General features: G+C 44.4%; 1 long non-coding RNA gene across 1 annotated transcript in view; it reads right to left on the bottom strand.

Annotated features, from left to right (window-relative positions):
* Positions 1–17,322, bottom strand: part of LOC138851372 (uncharacterized) — a 116,442-nt gene extending 99,120 nt beyond the window's left edge. Inside the window, exon 1 of the long non-coding RNA XR_011391183.1 lies at positions 17,213–17,322. This is a non-coding gene — a long non-coding RNA (uncharacterized lncRNA). The remainder of the gene's footprint in view (positions 1–17,212) is intronic.
* Between the last annotated feature and the right edge of the window lie 211 nt (positions 17,323–17,533).

Genomic DNA, 17,533 nt, shown 5'->3' with positions numbered 1-17,533 from the left:
CTTATTGTGAACATTTTTCTAGAGACTGGGATGAGGGTATACTTTTTCTTCTGTTCGCTATGAGAGAAAGTGAGCAAGAAAGTCTCGGATTTAGTCCGTTTGAATTAATATTCGGACACCAAGTGCGTGGTCCTCTCGCAGTGTTGAAAGACGTGTGGACAGGAAAATCAAATCCATCATTGAGTACTTCACCTTCATTAATGCAGCAACATTTGACAGCCGCTAGAGAGCTAGCTTCGAAAAACCTAGTTTCAGCACAAGCTAGAATGAAGCAACATTATGACAAGCGTGCTGTCTCTCGTTCTTTTAAAGCAGGAGATAAGGTGATGGCTCGGAAATTAGTACCAGGTCATGCTCTACAAGCCAGGTATGATGGTCCCCTGGAAGTAGTGAAAAAGCTTAGCGACGTAAATTATTTGGTACGTACGCCTGGGAAAAAGAAATCTAATCATGTGTACCATGTTAACCAGCATAAGACATACTACGCTAGTCCTCTACCTACTACTTCTATTCTTCCTAGGACAGAGGAAGAAAACGTCAGTCTACCTGACATCTCTAGAGGTATAGAGGTGCGTTTAGAAAATTCTTTGACTCTACAGTCACTAGACGATTTTCTTAGTAACCTTGGGATTGATAAAGCTGGTGATGTTAAAAACATGATTTTGCATTTCCCTGAATTGTTCGGTGATGTTCCTAAACGTTGTACTCTGGGTGTACATGACGTTGATGTACAGGGAGCATCACCCATTAAGCAATCACCATATAGAATGAGTCCAACGAAGCATAAAGCATTGAGAGAAGAGGTTGATTTTCTGTTATCTCATGGACTTATTGAACGTAGTAAAAGTCCATGGGCATCTCCCTGTATTTTAGTGCCTAAACCTGACGGTAGTTTCAGGATGTGCACTGATTACAGGAAAGTGAACTCTGTCACCTTGCCTGATGGTTATCCTCTACCTCGTATTGACGACCTTATTGATCGTGTGTCAGGAGCCCAGTTTGTCAGCCGTTTAGATCTCTTACGAGGCTATTATCAAGTCCCGCTTACTGAACGTGCTCAAGAAATATCTGCTTTTACTGTTCAAGATGGATTATTTAACTACCTCGTCACCCCCTTCGGCCTATGTAACGCGGCTTCTTCATTCCAACGTATAATGAACGAGTTGACCCACAACTTGGAAGGAGTAGAAGCCTACCTTGACGACTTAGTGGTGTACAGTGACGAGTGGGAACAGCACTTGACGCGTCTCAGAGCATTGTTTGAGAGACTGGCGCACTACAACTTCACTGTTAACTTAGCTAAATGTAGTTTTGGTCAAGCCAAGATTACCTATCTAGGCTTTTGTATCGGCCAAGGTGAGGTTGCTCCTATTGAGGCTAAGGTTCGTGCAATTTCTGAATTTCCAGTGCCACAGGATAGGAAAGGAGTACAGAGATTCCTGGGTATGGCAGGATATTATCGCAGGTTCTGTCCAAACTTTTCTCAGATTGCAGCTCCTCTCACTGAGCTTACTAGTAGCAAAGTTCAGTTCACCTGGACTAGAGATTGTTCAGACTCGTTCAAAAGGTTGAAGCGCTTGCTATCCTCTGCTCCTGTGTTGAAGAGTCCTAATTTCAATCTTCCCTTCTTTTTACATATAGATGCGAGTGGCTATGCAGTGGGTGCTGTGCTGCTCCAACAGTCAACATCCACTGATATTCTCCATCCTATATGTTACTATTCATCTAAGCTTAAACGACACCAGAAAAATTATGCCACTATTGAGAAAGAGGCTCTAGCTCTTGTGGTGTCTTTGGAACATTTTGACGTGTATTTGGGCACTTCCCAATTTAAAATTAACGTTTTTTCTGACCACAATCCACTCACCTACATAAATACCATGAAAAGTAAAAATGTTAGGATCATGAGGTGGGCCCTCAGAATCCAACCTTATTCTATTAGTATAAAACACATAAGAGGTCATTGTAATGTAATTGCTGACGCTCTGTCTCGTCCTTAATAATTATCAATTACATTAAATTAACGTAATTTTATGCCCAAATACCTTTTGTTACTTGCTATGTCAAATTCAGTAAAGTAACTTAATCCCTCCTGCCCATATTAACTATATATACTCATGTCATGTCTAATTATTATATTTATATATTCACAGTAATGTGTGAGGAGGAGAGAAGCTGAGTGTTGAGTGAGTAGTGTAGTGTGGGCGAGGTACTGCGTGACGCAACTCTGTCCTGTCGCAGACCCCCCCCCCCCTCACTACACACCTTAAGCTGTTTCATACTCAGATGTTCATACTGCCTAGCATTCCACAACCACTACTTAAGAGTGGAATGCAGTCTCTACTATGATCGAGCCTCAACGTGCCCTCCTTGTCAGCGCTATCCTGTCTCTACACTGATGTACATAATCACGAGTATGCAGAGAAACGATACTGTGTACTGCCCTAGAACTGGGGACATATCCTAGTGACGGACGCTGTGAAATTGTAGAGGTGCTTGGCACAAGAGAGACTCTAATGTTTAATTTTTATATTGATAATAATATTGATATGAGTAACCAGAAATGATGTGAAAGACATGCAACTCCTAGTGCGACCCTCTGTCGTGTTGGGGGGGGGTGTTGCAACCCCTGAATGGGTTACAATGATTATGTATACATATATATAATGTATATTATCTTTTCATATAATTTTATATTGCTTATATTTGCGATAATAGCTAAATCGTAAATGTATGACTTTATATTATTATTTGACTTATATTGTTATTTAGCTTATGTTGTTAGGATGTATATAAAATGTGCTCAGTTAGGCTTGATTGTCAAACTACTGTAATTATCGCTTGTCGCTCGTTATACTGCCGGCTTCTGAGCTGCAGTTGTCCACGTAGCTATCACGTGATCGAGGGGGGGGGTGTCCTCACCTCGTGTGAAGTAGTCAGTCTGCTGGAGACTCGCTTGCTGGTTGGACAGATTGTCTGTCTCATTATTCTTGTTAGTTCTGTAGAACTTTATTCACAGAACATTGTATAGACTTAGTGATTTTCGACGCTGTACTGAGGTTGTGTGTCACATTGACACTCTGAACATCTCAGGTCCCGAGCTATAGCTTCTGACCTAATTTTGTACTGGTTCCTGTGTATTGTCACAGTCTAAGTTTTTCCTATGCTGAACTTAGATTCAGTATTATGGGAGCTTTGTAACTTTTGTGGAGGATCTGCAGATGGTCCCTACTTAGTGTCGTTATATTATCTCCTTGTTCCTGATTCTGTGTCGCAGTCGCTTGATATTGCATTGCTATTGGGCTTAGCATTCTTTGTTGTTCAAGCAGACTGTTCGGGTTGCCAGTCGGTCAAGAAGTTAGTTTATTTGAGGACTTTGTCAGTCACTTGTTTAAGTCTTATTCGAGTCTTGAGACATAGCTAACTACTTAAGAGCACTTACACGCATACTCACACTTACTTGTACATATTTGTAATATCTTATTAAATATTAATGTACCTGACGGTACTTAAGAATTATAAATGTGATATGTGCTTTCAGCACAATAATATTGAACTCGAGAGATTGATTTTATTTTGATTGCTGTAATTAATTTAATTTGATAATATACCTCTAGACAACTTATAGACTTAATAAATTTATTAAATTTTAATTTCTCTAGTTAGTAGCCTACCAGTTGTAATCCTAAAGCACTATTGAACCATACTGAATTTTAATGGATAATTGGATAAGGTTACTGACTACTTGTTACGAAAACCCAGTAACAGGCTGGATGCTAGAAGGGTAGTCCTTTCTAGTATTCACTGGAGATCTCTAAGCTTTTAGAATCGCGTTTTTTGTAACAAAAAGAACAGTTGAGCCACAGGCATGTTAAGAAATACTTTAGCCATAGAGTGGTCAAAAAGTGGAACAAACTAGAGGGTGAAGTGGTAGAGGCAGGATCCATACATAGCTAGAAAAAGAGTAAACCGAGTAGCGGCCAGCGAAAGGTGGGGCCAAGAGCTGAGACTCGACCTTGCAACCTCTATTGTGTAGATTTTTTTTTTTATTTTTATGGTACTATGATTATATAAAAATTTTATATACAAAAACAATATCATATAAACTAATACATTGTACACTCAATGGTACTAAGTTATATAAAATAACTATCAGAAACCTGCATGACTCTTGAAATTTACACATGATGTTCTTTATGTTTGGTTTTGTATATATTGAAAAAGGAATCAAAACTTGCAAAAATCTTTTAATAATTAACATAAGACTTTCACAGATCTAGCATGTATGATTACATATGAGGAAACACTAAGACTCCTAATACCCCGACCAACCCCATATTTAGTTTCTCAAACTAATTATAAACCCACACAAAGTATACCTTGCTTGTATACAGTGATATTAGTAAAGGTGCTTAATTGAACATCAACTGACTATTATGCACCATAAATGAAAAAAAAAATACATGTGATATCACTGGGTGAGGGAACAACATCCCACAAAAGCTGCTGTCCAAGGAACTTGAATGGCCATAGATTACAATATAGGACATTATACATATCAACCCCCCCCCCCTCACAGCGGAGACCGCTACTACATATACAAAAACAATCTCAGGCAAATGACACTTTTTGCCCTTCATCAAAAGTTTACAATCATCACCAAAAGGTCTGCTTATGAACATTCCCCTTAAAGGCCAGTATAACGTTGTACTTTTAGCGATGACATCAGCGTGGCTTCCGCTTACAAAAGACTAAACTAAACCTAACGGGAATTCCAGGAAAGACCCAACATACTTCACCAAACCCCGGCCATAGTCGGGAACCAATTCAGTCTTGTTAGAGGCTGGAACATATACTGAAATATTGCTTTTTATCTGTATTATCAAAATGTATGACCATTTTATGATTAATCCAAGATCTCAGTGCCACACAACGCCACAACCACACACACACAGATGCACGGAACCATTCATAATACATACACGTCACTCCCTAAACCCCGCCCTCTACCCTGAAGTCTCTAACATACCGTTTGGTGCTACCACGGGGGGAGTCCAGCCCCCCGTTGCCTTACCCCACCCCCAGTTGCAGCAACATTTTAACAGTAAGACTTCGGTACTTTGCAGGAAAACTATTATCCCAACTTCTACCATATATGAGTTTATTTCTGCAATACGTTCTGTAGATACCTGCCGCAATTGCCCTGATCCTAACTGATCCCCCGGTTTCCCGCATACCCCACGAGATAAAGAGGAAATCAGCCACCACGTACATTATTGCTCTTCGTACCTCCCTTGAAACTCCGCTAACGTCCAATGTTAAGGCCCTTAAGGTTGAAATACTTCCCCCACTAAGAAAATCTAAAACCCGCCCCAGCCACGAACGAACTTTGTCCAAGGTATCACAAAAGTAGACAGCATGAAAAGCTGTTTCTTCGAGACCGCAACGCAAGCAATCCGCCTTCCTTACCAAACCCATCCTATGTAAGACCGATTTTGATGCTAAAATCCCCATGACAAATCTGTACACCAATTCACGAACCCTTGGTGCCAACTTAAGTTTACAAAATCCTTCCCATATTTCCCCCCAATTATACAGCGGAAAAACAGACCATCCCTGTACAATTTCCCTATGACAACATATGCTGACCATTTGCCCCACCCGGATCCGTTGCGCATTTCTCAACTTTAACAACAAATGCAGCATGTCCTCACACTCGATTAATCCCCTGCCGCTCCACCATTTACGCATTTCAATCATTACCCGATCCACCCGGATGCCCTTCTCACCGCCCGCCCTGAGGAACCGCTGCTTTACATAGAGAGCCTTCACCCGTGGCCCCAAAGCCAAGAGACCTAAACCCCCACGACGAACATGGGTCATGGCAACCTCCCGACTTAACCAAGCTCTCCCGAAACCCCAAACATAACGTAAGACCCTTCTCTGCAGTTCCTGAATATCCATATCTCTTAAAGGGTACACCGCAGCCACACCCCATACTTTACTATAAACAAGTGTATTGACCACTACTGTCCTCTGTTGCAATGAGACATCCCCAGTTCTTAACCCCCGAAGTCGATCTAAAGCCTTGTTAACCACCAATTCAGAGTTTACCCTTCGGCTCTCCCTCTCATCTGCCATGTACACGATACCACATATTCTAAGTTGCACCACGACTGACCACCCATACCTTTCGCCCAACCTCCCCCTCACCCATGTACCCACCTCCAATAATTTTGATTTTGCCTTATTGACGCACATGCCAGACTCTGCCCCAAAAAACTCAACAATCCATCCCACGATCTGCAAATCCTCCTCCCCTTTTAATAAAATTGTGGTATCATCTACGTACCCGACCACACGCACTGCATGGTCACTGCTCAGCGTTCCACGCCTCAAACCACCATCCACCAGCTCATAAAAGGGGTTTTGCATACAAGCAAAAAGCAGCTGGGAGAGGGGGCACCCTTGCCTCAAACCCCTTTCCATACGGACCGGCTGCCCCAATTTACCGTTTACCTGTACGCGTACCATAGCCGTGACATACAAGGTATCAACCTATCTGACAATCCCCTCTCCAAAACCCTGCTTCAATAAAATAAGCCTCAATAAATCCCTATCAACACAGCCATAAGCATTTTGCCAGTCAAGCCCGAGGACACCCCCCCCTTGACATTCCTCCAAAAACTCCCGAATACGTACATGTCCGTCCCTCATGCTCCTACCTGGTATGCCTAGCTGTCCCTCGTGAATAACCGACCCCATAACCTTCCTCATTCTGTTTCCTAAAACTTTTGCAAAGATTTTATAGTCAGAGCACATAAGAGATATTGCTCTATATGCACTCAGACCCCTCCCCCCTCCCTTTTTGGGCACCAACACAACTACCCCCGTACTTTGTGACATATCTAACCTCCCCTCCGTGAGCATGCAATTTAATACATCAACCAAACAATGCTTAATACTTCCCCAATGCGCCCTATAAAAATCATTCGAAATGCCATCTATACCTGGTGCCTTTCCTTTACTCATACTAAAAATCGCCTCCTCTACCTCCTCCACTCGAATTCTACCTTCTAGTACCTTTCTATCCCTGTCACTTATAACTTTTCTGAAATCCCTCCTCACCAGGCCACCCGCATGGACCCCCCCTACTCCCCTCCATAGCTTTTCCCCAAACCATAGATCAGCATAAAAACTCATGCTGTCCGTGGTGAGAAGTACTTGACCCAGCAGGTAACCACCCAAACCCGTGCATACTTCCAATTGCAAGAGGGACGTCGCCTGTTGCCTGACCCTAAATTTGCGCAAGACACAACCCGAAGGTTTGTCACCCCATAGCACTTCTTCCATACCTGCTCTGACTCTAACCGCATTGAAACGTTCATTGTGAATTTCTGCAAGTCGACTACGAAGATGTTCAATGTCGTCATACCGACTACTACTCCCGCCCCCACATTTAGCTGCCCCTCCAGATAGTTTTGCAGCCCATACCTCCACCTCGCCTACTCTTTTCCCCGTTTCTTATAATAACTCGCTATTCCAGGTTTGGCACGCGTTTCCCACCATTCCAACAAACATTCACCTGCCCATCGCGTTTCCCAGATATTCTTCCACCAGTCCTGAAAAGCTGACCCATCCCCCTCCCCCTCCAATAGCCGCACGTTCAGTTTCCAATAACCTGGATAAACCCTGATCATTCCATCCCAGTTCAAGTCCGCTAGCACTGCACGGTGATCTGAAAACCCCACATCAAAGTTCTGTACGTGCCCAACTCTAATTCCTTGTGTTACATAAAGTCTATCCAGGCGTGCCGCATAGCCCCTGCGAACGAACGTATGCTCCATCCCCCACCCACCCCGCCCCACCACATCATAAACCCCTGCATCCCCCAGCAGATTCCGTAAGACAGGTAAAACGCACCCCGCCCCCCACAGCTCAACATCGCCCTGGCGGATAACGTAATTCCAAACCCCACCCATGATGGTAATGAACGGCAAACCCCGAGTGTAAAACGTTAAAGCCTCCCTCACAAATTCTATTTTAACTTTAGTGTTGCTTTCCGCTGGCATGTAAACGCCAATAAAACAAACCCTCACCTCACCCCAGTACCCATCTACCCTCACCACCCTCCCACCTCCCCCCTCCTCCCATCTTAAGACACGCCAAGGGCTGGACTCCTTCACCGCTATAGCTATCCCACCCTTTAATTTTAAAGAACTGCTAACATACATTCGGTAGCCTTTTAACCGTAACTCTCGCCCAAACTTATAATTGTGTTCTTGTATGAAACATACGTCCACAGCGTACCTGCGCAAGAACCACTCCATCCACACACACTTAAACTCTGCCCGCAGGCCATTTACATTGATGGTAACACACTTGAATTCACAAAAGGAGGTTTTCCTCTATGCTTGTGAGTCTTTCCCGTTCCCAGACGTACATTACACTGACCTTCTTTGACCTTTGACTTCCCAAGGCCCCCCTCACCCCCCATGCCCTACCCATATGCTGGGCGCTTGCCCCAACCCCGTCTGCAGGAGGCGCCTCAGCCACTTTCGACCATAATTTCTTCCCTGGACACTGTCCCGGTGTCAGGACCTCGTCCATATCCAACACTCCTGCCGTCTGTTTGCGGGAACCAACTTCCACACACATCTCCTCACCAGACGAAGCCTCCTGGTGGACTTCCACCACCACCTCATGCATCCGTGTCATTGTAGGCACGTCCAGGTCTCCCATCTTTGGCGAATCATCCTTCACCACTTCTTGACACTCCGGTGAAACGTCTGGGCTATGCTCTGCCCCATCCAGGAGATCGTTTAGCACGTTCTCCAGCAAACTTTCCTGTGACAACCCCACAGGCTCCGTAGGCCCCACAGGTGGCGTGGGCACGTTTGTAGTGTCCACCGACAGGGTGGCACACGCCATAGACCGCATCTCCTCTTGTTGTACTTCCTCACTCCAAAGCTTAGGTCCTTGTTCAGGCGAGGGACCAGTCTCCAGATCAAAGGCCTCGGTTCTTAGGACCACAGGAGAAGGTTCCCGGATGCGTACAACCAGGCGTCTGGAGCACTGAGCAGCCATATGGTCATACGAGTTGCATAACCTAAATGTCTTACGTTGGCCTGCATAGTGAACAAAAACTTGTGTCCTGTAGTGTTCTAGATGCACGTAAGATGGAATCGGCTGTTTTAAAGTCATCTTGAGGGTGCAGGAGCCTTCCGGGAGCCCCTCGTATGGGCCCTCCCTCCACACTCCCTTGGTCACTGCATGTACCGTGCCGTATTTACCAAAAACTTTCCGAATAACATACTCCTCCGCCTCAAAAGGCACGTTCCTTACTTTGACCCAGGTGACGTATGTGGAGACGTCATGCAGGCATACCTCTACGGCTGAATTCACCGCCATTTTCCTCTCTTGAAAAGCTTCCACAATCTTGGAGTAAAAGCCGGCATTTGCGAATTTTACAAAAAACCTCGACATCCCATTGAGAGCCACACCATATATTTCCTCAGTTGGGATGCCGTAGACGTCGCGAATAATGGTAGGCAACAAGACATGCATCGTTGCACCACTGAGAGAGCCACGAATGAATTCAACACAGACTGTGTTTACTCTTCTACCCTGACGATCCGCCATCTAGAGTACTGTAGTACACGGTTCGCCACCAGGTGTAAGCAGGAGCAGGCTTAGAAAGCGTCCTCTCAGCCTGCAGGTTGAGAGATGAATGACGTACCAAACACTGAGATTAAATGACAGGATGGACATGAGTCTTTTTGAGAGGCGAGTCTCTGGTACAAGTGGGCACAGATAGAAAAAAAAAGAACAGTTGAGCCACAGGCATGTTAAGAAATACTTTAGCCATAGAGTGGTCAAAAAGTGGAACAAACTAGAGGGTGAAGTGGTAGAGGCAGGATCCATACATAGCTAGAAAAGAGTAAACCGAGTAGCGGCCAGCGAAAGGTGGGGCCAAGAGCTGAGACTCGACCTTGCAACCTCTATTGTGTAGATACCTCCCCGCTTATCACCCACTACACATCCACCTGTCACATCTTCATCCATCACACACTCACCCATCACACCCATACCCATCACACCCTCACCCACTACAGCTCTGCCCATTACTCACAGCCCTTTCCATGACACCTCAACCCACTACACCTCAATCCACTACATGCCCACCTATCACACATCCAACCCCTATCCACTACCCCACCCCCCTGCACTCAGTACACAAATGAGTATCACCCACCCAGTAATTCCCAGCCTATCACCCCCCTCATTCACAATGTCTATCACACGTCCCAGACCATAATCTAGGAACTGATTACAATCCTAACAAACGCAGTCAAACTGAACATCTCAGTTTCAAACATGATAACCTAAACAAGATTATCTACCAGATAACATGTTTCTAACTTTTAACACTATAATTATCACATTCATAGGAGGAGAGCTAATCCCTCAGGGGTTATACAGCGCCTAGGGAAATGGAAGGCACTCAGACTCTATTCAAGGAATTGTAACACAGGTCCACTTCCTCAGATCAAGAGCCCTCACCATGCTAGGTAAAAGGACAAGTGCAACTAATGTGACATTTTATTGTGGCAATGTTTCGCTCTCCAGGAGCTTTGTGAAGCTCCTGGAGAGTGGTAATTCTACCAACGTTAATACATTCTCTCACCAGCATCAAGGGCAATGGGTGGCTTATAACAACTTTGCCAGTAATAATCATCCGCTCATAGGAACATAGAAAAGTGCTTCTAAGCAAGGGTTTCATAATAAGATTATAACTGGGAGAATAAACACTAGCTACTAAATTGTGAGAACTTTCTGAATCTAAATGATCTCGAGGGTAAATAAATATTATATATGTACGTTGAAATTAAGATTATCTGGAATAGTAGCTTCACGCACACAACTCAGGTGCGTAAATTTATCTCATGGTTATACAACTAACTAGCCACATTCGCTGCCTGACCACGGTCGAGTGAGGTTGTGCGCTGCACCCCTCTGCTGTGTGTAGGCGAGCGCCCTTGTCAGTTACCTGGCTGCAGTGGTGTGAAGTGGTGCTGTCACACCTCGGCTAACAACTTAGGTGCACTGTGATCGTCAAGATGGCGGTTAGTCTGAGACGAAGGATAAATACTGTAGGCATCGAGCTACTTAAAGGAACGATAACGACCAGTTCTGCGCAAGTCTTATTGCCAAAGATCATACGGGAGACTTATGGAGTACAAGATAGTGACTTGTATGGTGTAGCATTGAACGGAGGACAACGAATTTTCGTCAAACTGCTATCAGCAACGGTTTATGAATCGTTAATCACCAGGTTTCAGGACGTGAGTCTTAACATCACACCCGCTGTCACTGTAAGAATGATAGATGTTTCACGGTATTATACGTGGGTCAAGTTACGCAACGTTCCCTTTGAGGCGGACGAGGCGGATATAAGGAAAGTTTTTGAGAAGTATGGGACGGTGCATTATGCTCAACATGGTACGTGGGCGGCAGGAGCCTATGCTGGTTTTCCAGAGGGTTCTTTCAACCTCAAAATGACTTTGAGGCACCAAATACCATCCTATGTGCACCTACAAGATTTCAGGACGCAGGTAATGGTAATGTACCCAGGACAACGACGTACATGCCGCCTATGTGGTGAGTATGATCACATAGCGGCGACCTGTAACAAGCGAAGACATGTGCCTGGACCTGTGGTGGACGTCGCAGCCCCTGCTTCAAAGGTGGCAGGTGAGGAACAAACATCGGATGGAGGGCGTGGTGTTTTGTGGAGCGAGATAGTGGATCGGGCACACAGGACTGGTGGTGAGTTGGAGTCCCGCCCCCAACTGCCTGATCAGGTGTCGTCTCCTGTGGATAAGGAGGAGCAGCAAGTACAAGAGAAGATTCTTGAGATTGAGGAGGAATTGGTGGAGGTGTTGAAGACGTTGTCACCACCAGAGAGGGACGTTACATCTGAGCGTGGTGTCATTGGAGAATCGTCGCTTCCAGAAAGTCTGAGACAAGATAATTTGGGACGTGATGGTGGTTTGGAGTCGTCCATTGACTCATTAAACCATTCTCAGGTGGAGGTGGAGGTTCATCGAGAGGTAACATCTGACCAAGACATGTGTAACATGACTGTCACGAGAAAGAGGGCGGCTACATCAGATTCTGATGACGTCCTTACGCCTGCACAAAGGCCTGGGAAACAGACTGAGGTGAAGTGTGAAGGTAGTGGTGTAGGTGGTGGTAGCCATGATAGGAGGCACCGGAAGAAGGGGGGAGGGAAAGAGAGCACTCTGAAGGTGTCAAACGTAAATTCAAGCTCGGGAGTTGTAAAGAGTGATGAGAGGAAGCAGGGGTGGAAACTTTAATAGGCCTTAGGTGTATGTCTGTAAATGTTAATGGGTTATGTAGCGGTATGAAGAGAGATTGGTTACGTAATTTTCTGAATAAATCTAGAGTGGATGTTGTGTTCCTGCAGGAGCACAATTTCAAAGAGGGTAGGGTGTTGGAGGTGGCAGGATTTCGAGTAGTTACCCTGCCATCTCCCCGTCTAAAAGGTGGTGTGGGAATTTTAATAAGGGAGACGAGCCCGTTTGTTTTGCAGAGAAGCGAGGGAGGAGGGGGAGGGAGGGTGTTGCGTGTGGATGGGTGGTGGATGGGTAAGCGTGTGTCTTTTGTGAGTGTGTATGCGCCGGCAGAAAATAACATAAAGGTAAAGAATGATTTTGTGTGTGAGGATCTTGTGTTTTTCTTAAGTGCACTGCCAGAGGTGGCGATAGTTGGTGGGGACTGGAATAGTGTAATCAGGGTGGCTGATGTGGACCCAAGAGGGGCTGGATATATGTCTGTGGCTCTTAGGGATTTATTAAGGGATGTTAGGTTACGTGATGCCTTTGGGGGAGCGGTGTGGGAGACTGAATATACGTTTGTTAGGAGTGGTTATGCTGCGAGACTAGATAGAGTGTACCTTTCTCAGGGTGTGGACGTGAAATCTTTCAGTACTGTTGAGGCTACAATGTCAGATCATAGGGCAGTGGTGGTGGAGGTTGGGTGGGGGACGCTTGCGGAAATATATAGAAGTTATTGGAAATTAAATATAAGTGTGTTAGGTGATGAGGAGGGGTTGGAGGGGTTTTCAGTCCTATGGAGGGAGCTTAGTGTGGAAGAACAGGGAGTGGATGACATTGTGACATGGTGGGATAATGTCGCAAAGGAAAGGATTAGAAAGTTTTATGTGAGAGAAGGAAAACGTATTAATAATTTAAAATTTGGACTGGCAAACTATTTAGAGGATAGGTTAAGAGGTTGCTATGGGAGGGGGGTGGGTGGGAATAATTTTCCTATGGATGAAATAGCTGAAATAAAGGGGAGGTTGAGGGTGTTGCAAAATGAAAGGTTTCAAGCTGTAAGGATGCAGGCAGGGGTGGAGGAAGTGCTTTGGGGCGACAAGCCGTCAGCGTGTGTTTTGCGGCAACAACAGCAAAGGCAGGCGCTGACAGCTATACCATGTTTAGAGGTAACGGAGATGGTTGGGAATTATAGAGTAGGGCAGGAGATACGAACCACGAAGGGGATGTGTGCGTATGCGGAGGCTTGGTACGAGAAGTACTGGAACAGTGGGGGGGGTGGGTGACGGGGCATTGGACAAGGTGTGTACGTATGTGACGTGTAATTTAGGAAATAGTGATCGAAAGGCTTTAGGTGGGACGATTACGGCAGAGGAAATAGAGAATGCGTTAAGGGGAATGAGGAAGGGGAAAGCTCCCGGTATTGATGGTCTCCCGGTAGAATTTTATTTACAACATTGGGCGTTGATAAAGGAATTTATAGTTAGGTTATTTAATAGTATGAAGGAGAAGGGTAAGTTGGGGGAGAAGCAGGAAACGGCAGTTGTAGTGTTGGTCCCGAAGGTCAAGGGGCAGCCCACCCTTCGGGAGTACCGAGCCATATCACTGATGTGTGCAGACTATAAGGTGTTTGCAAAAATTTTAGGTAATAGGTTCAAATGTGTAGTGGAGAGGGTGGTGTCAAAATCTCAGTTCGGGTTGCCGGGAAGGTCGATGATTGAAGGACATGGGATACTGAGAAGTTTTGTGGAAGCTAAGGGTGGGGGTGGAGGGGCAGCTTTGTTGGCTCTAGACTAGCAGGGAGCATATGATAGAGTGGAAAGGGGAGCTTTGCAGGTTATACTTAGGAGACAGGGTTTTGGCGAGGAAATAGTCGAATGGGTAAATACGTTGTACAAGGGGGCGAAAATGAGGATACAGATTGATGGGTGTATGGGGAGGGAAATTGCAATGGGAAGAGGCCTTAGACAGGGATGCCCCATGTCCCAAATATTGTTTGCGTGTTTCCAGGACCCCTTTTATAGAATGGTTGACCGTAGCTTATGTACGCCATGTGAGGGAAGTGTGGGGGGTGGGAGGGCCTGGCCGGGGTTAATTGGATATGTTGACGACACCACTGTTCTCATTCGTGCAGGGATGTCAATGGGAGTGTTGGACAAGGTGGTGCAATTATTTGGAAGTGCCACGGGTATGCAGGTAAATAGTGCGAAGTCAAGGTGCATGGGGTTGGGTTCTTGGGTGGGGGGTGTGGGGGGGAGATGTAATGTTGTTAAAGAATGGGCGGTGTCTTTAAAGATTTGTGGTATTATTTATAGGGATGACATGGTTGCGGCGCGGGAGGAAAATTCAGATAGGTTATTGGAGAGGATCGTGGGGCGTCTAGGTGTTCTGAGACCCCAGCACCTAACTCTGATACAGCGAGTGATAGTCGTGAACATTTTATTGTATAGTAAGGTTTGGTATGTTGCAGCTGTGTTCCCAATTACAGGGACAGCGATTGCGGGGATACTAAGATGGGTGTACAAATTTTTATGGGGTTCACGTTGTGATTGGTTACGGAGGGAGGTTGTAATGTTACCTGTAAGTCAGGGTGGGTTGGGGTTGTTGGATTTGAGACGGAGGGCTAAATGTGTGTTTATTAAATGGGAAGTGTTGCGTGAGGGTGTGAACGCGGGGCGTTTGGGAAGGATACATGACAGGCTGGGTATGTGGTATCGAGGAATGGAGTTGAGGGAATGTGAAATAGTTTTGAGGGCAGTGATGTTGGTTAGGGAACTGAGAAAGGTTCGTATAAGGGTTTTGTGTAGGTTACTTGTAGGTAGGTGCGTTGTCCCAGTTGAGGGTTTGTTCCCCATGTATGCGTGGAAGAGTATTTGGTTTAGATTTAGTAAATTGAAGTTAAAACCTCGGGCGCGTGAGGTGATGTTTCGTTTTCTGCATGGGATCCTTCCGTCTGGTGAGATATTACGAAACAGACAGGTTGTAGAGGGTGGGGGGTGTGGTATCTGTGGAGGGGATGAGACAGCGTTCCATGTAGTTTACTTTTGTGAAGGGCTAGAGGAGGTTAGGTGCTGGTTAAGTAGGTTGGTACAGAGGGTGGGGGGCCGTGGGGTGTCAGTTTTGCGTACTCTAAGTCTAGATATGGGTGGGTTAGATGAGGGTGTCATAAGAGCTTTAGATTACATCATGGTAGATTATATATATATGTCGTGGGTGATGAGGGGGAGAGGGGATAGTGAGGAGAGAAGAAAGGTTCTTGCGGTAACGTTCTATCGTACGAGGTGTCGTAACAGAGATTTGTATGGGAGGAGGTGGGATCAGGCTTTCTCAGAGGGGTATAGAATGCTAACGTTAGGGATTCTCATAAATCTGTGATTGGAAATGAGTGAGTGAAGGGGTTTTCATAGGTTGGAGGGAGTCAGGGGGCAACAGCGGGCTCGCCTCCCTGGGGGGGGGGGTCGTGAGAGTGTTGTGAATGTGGGTTTGGAATGGTTTCCTGGTTTTCATTGGGACTTTATGGCATCCAAGTGTGAATGTAGAGATCAAGGTCTCGTTATGGTAGATATAACACTTTTCAGAATGTAGGTATAATATAGTAGATTTTTTATGTATAATTATGGTGTGTATCAGTCTTGTATAACATGATTCTTGAGAAATAAGTTCTTTGCGTTGTGAAGTGTGTTTTAGTTTGTATTTATGTTACGTGCTGGGTTTTTGCACGATGAGATATACTTATATACTGTTTGGCATTGTGCATACAGTGCATCTGATTAATGTGATTTTGTGCAAATTTTTGTGTGTACGTGTGGGTGTGTGTGTGGATGTGGGTGTGGGTGTGTGGGTGTGTATGTGTATATATATAAATATCCCTTTCTATTGTATTGAGCCTTTGTCATGGGTCAGACGTTATGTAATAATTTATATATGCATGATTGATTCTTTTTAAAGTTTATAATTATGGTCTGTACCCTGATACCGGTTTGGTGTTCATGCAAGTTCTTGTTAAGTTTTAGTCTGTATGATATACAGACATATCTAGACAGTTTAGTGACGTAGTCCATTTGTGTCTGAAATTTGTATATGGGTTTATTGTAACAGTATAGAGCTTCAGTTATTGTGTTCTAAGCTGTATTCTTTTTCTGTTTATTTGTATGTTGGGATATGTTCAGCTGTATTGTTAGGGATAAGTATGTAGATTATCTAGTTAGATTATGATGTTAGGTTTTGGTTTTTTGATTAATGTGAAGGATGGGATTTAACTGATATAACTTCTTTGTATATTTTATTGTTCAAGTGTATTGAACCTTTGTCAGATGTCATTTATATGTACAATTTATATATGTGCAAGGTTTTGTATGTCAATTCATGAACCTGTGACATGTAATTTTGTTTTTAGTTATGTTCTTGATGTAAGTTGTTGATGTAACATCTTGCGAGCATGTAGGTACAATCCGTTTGTCAGTTAATTTGATTAGGTTCCATTACTGTTTCTTTATTTTTATGTTAAACTGTATTGGTTTTAAATAAAATATAAAAAAAAACTAGCCTTAGACACATTATGCTTTAACAGGTACGTGAAGTATTAGCAGAGATTAATTGTACCATCTGGTATGTTACTAAATAAATGAGAGTGCTTTACAGTAATGCAATAAGTATTGTGTGTGAATAGTGTGTGGGGGCAGACAAAAAAAAAAGTGTGACTTACCAAACTGGTGTCCCTAAACAAATTACTGACATCAGAGAGGCAATAAGTGCAGCTTGACTGAACAGTGATGCTACCAGTCCGTTAAACAGCAATATGCACAAAGCAGCACAACAGCAGGCAATTAACAGAAAGACAAAAACAGATTTACCTGGGAACAATCAGTATGTCCTCCACAAAAGTCGCAAAACTCCCAAATTATTGAATCCGAGTTCAGCAACTTCCAAATCCCAGTCACGACAGTGTACAGATGCCAGTCTGAAAAAGTTACATGATAAGTAAGACCCTGGAGCAGTAACATATTACGTCTGTCATGACACAACCACAATGTTAAATATCACTAACTCTAAATAAGTTTCTGGGAACAGCTACACACACACAAAAAAAAAAAATGTCGCGAAACACCGAGTTCATACTCTTCCATAAATCGAGTCTGCATCACAAGAAAAGCAGAGGAAATGAGAATTAGTAG

Source organism: Cherax quadricarinatus, unplaced genomic scaffold (genome assembly GCF_038502225.1).
Source record: "Cherax quadricarinatus isolate ZL_2023a unplaced genomic scaffold, ASM3850222v1 Contig435, whole genome shotgun sequence".
NCBI classification, from domain to species: Eukaryota; Metazoa; Arthropoda; class Malacostraca; order Decapoda; family Parastacidae; genus Cherax; species Cherax quadricarinatus.
Note: the sequence above shows the minus strand (reverse complement) of the source record. Positions and strands in the feature narration are given on the sequence as shown.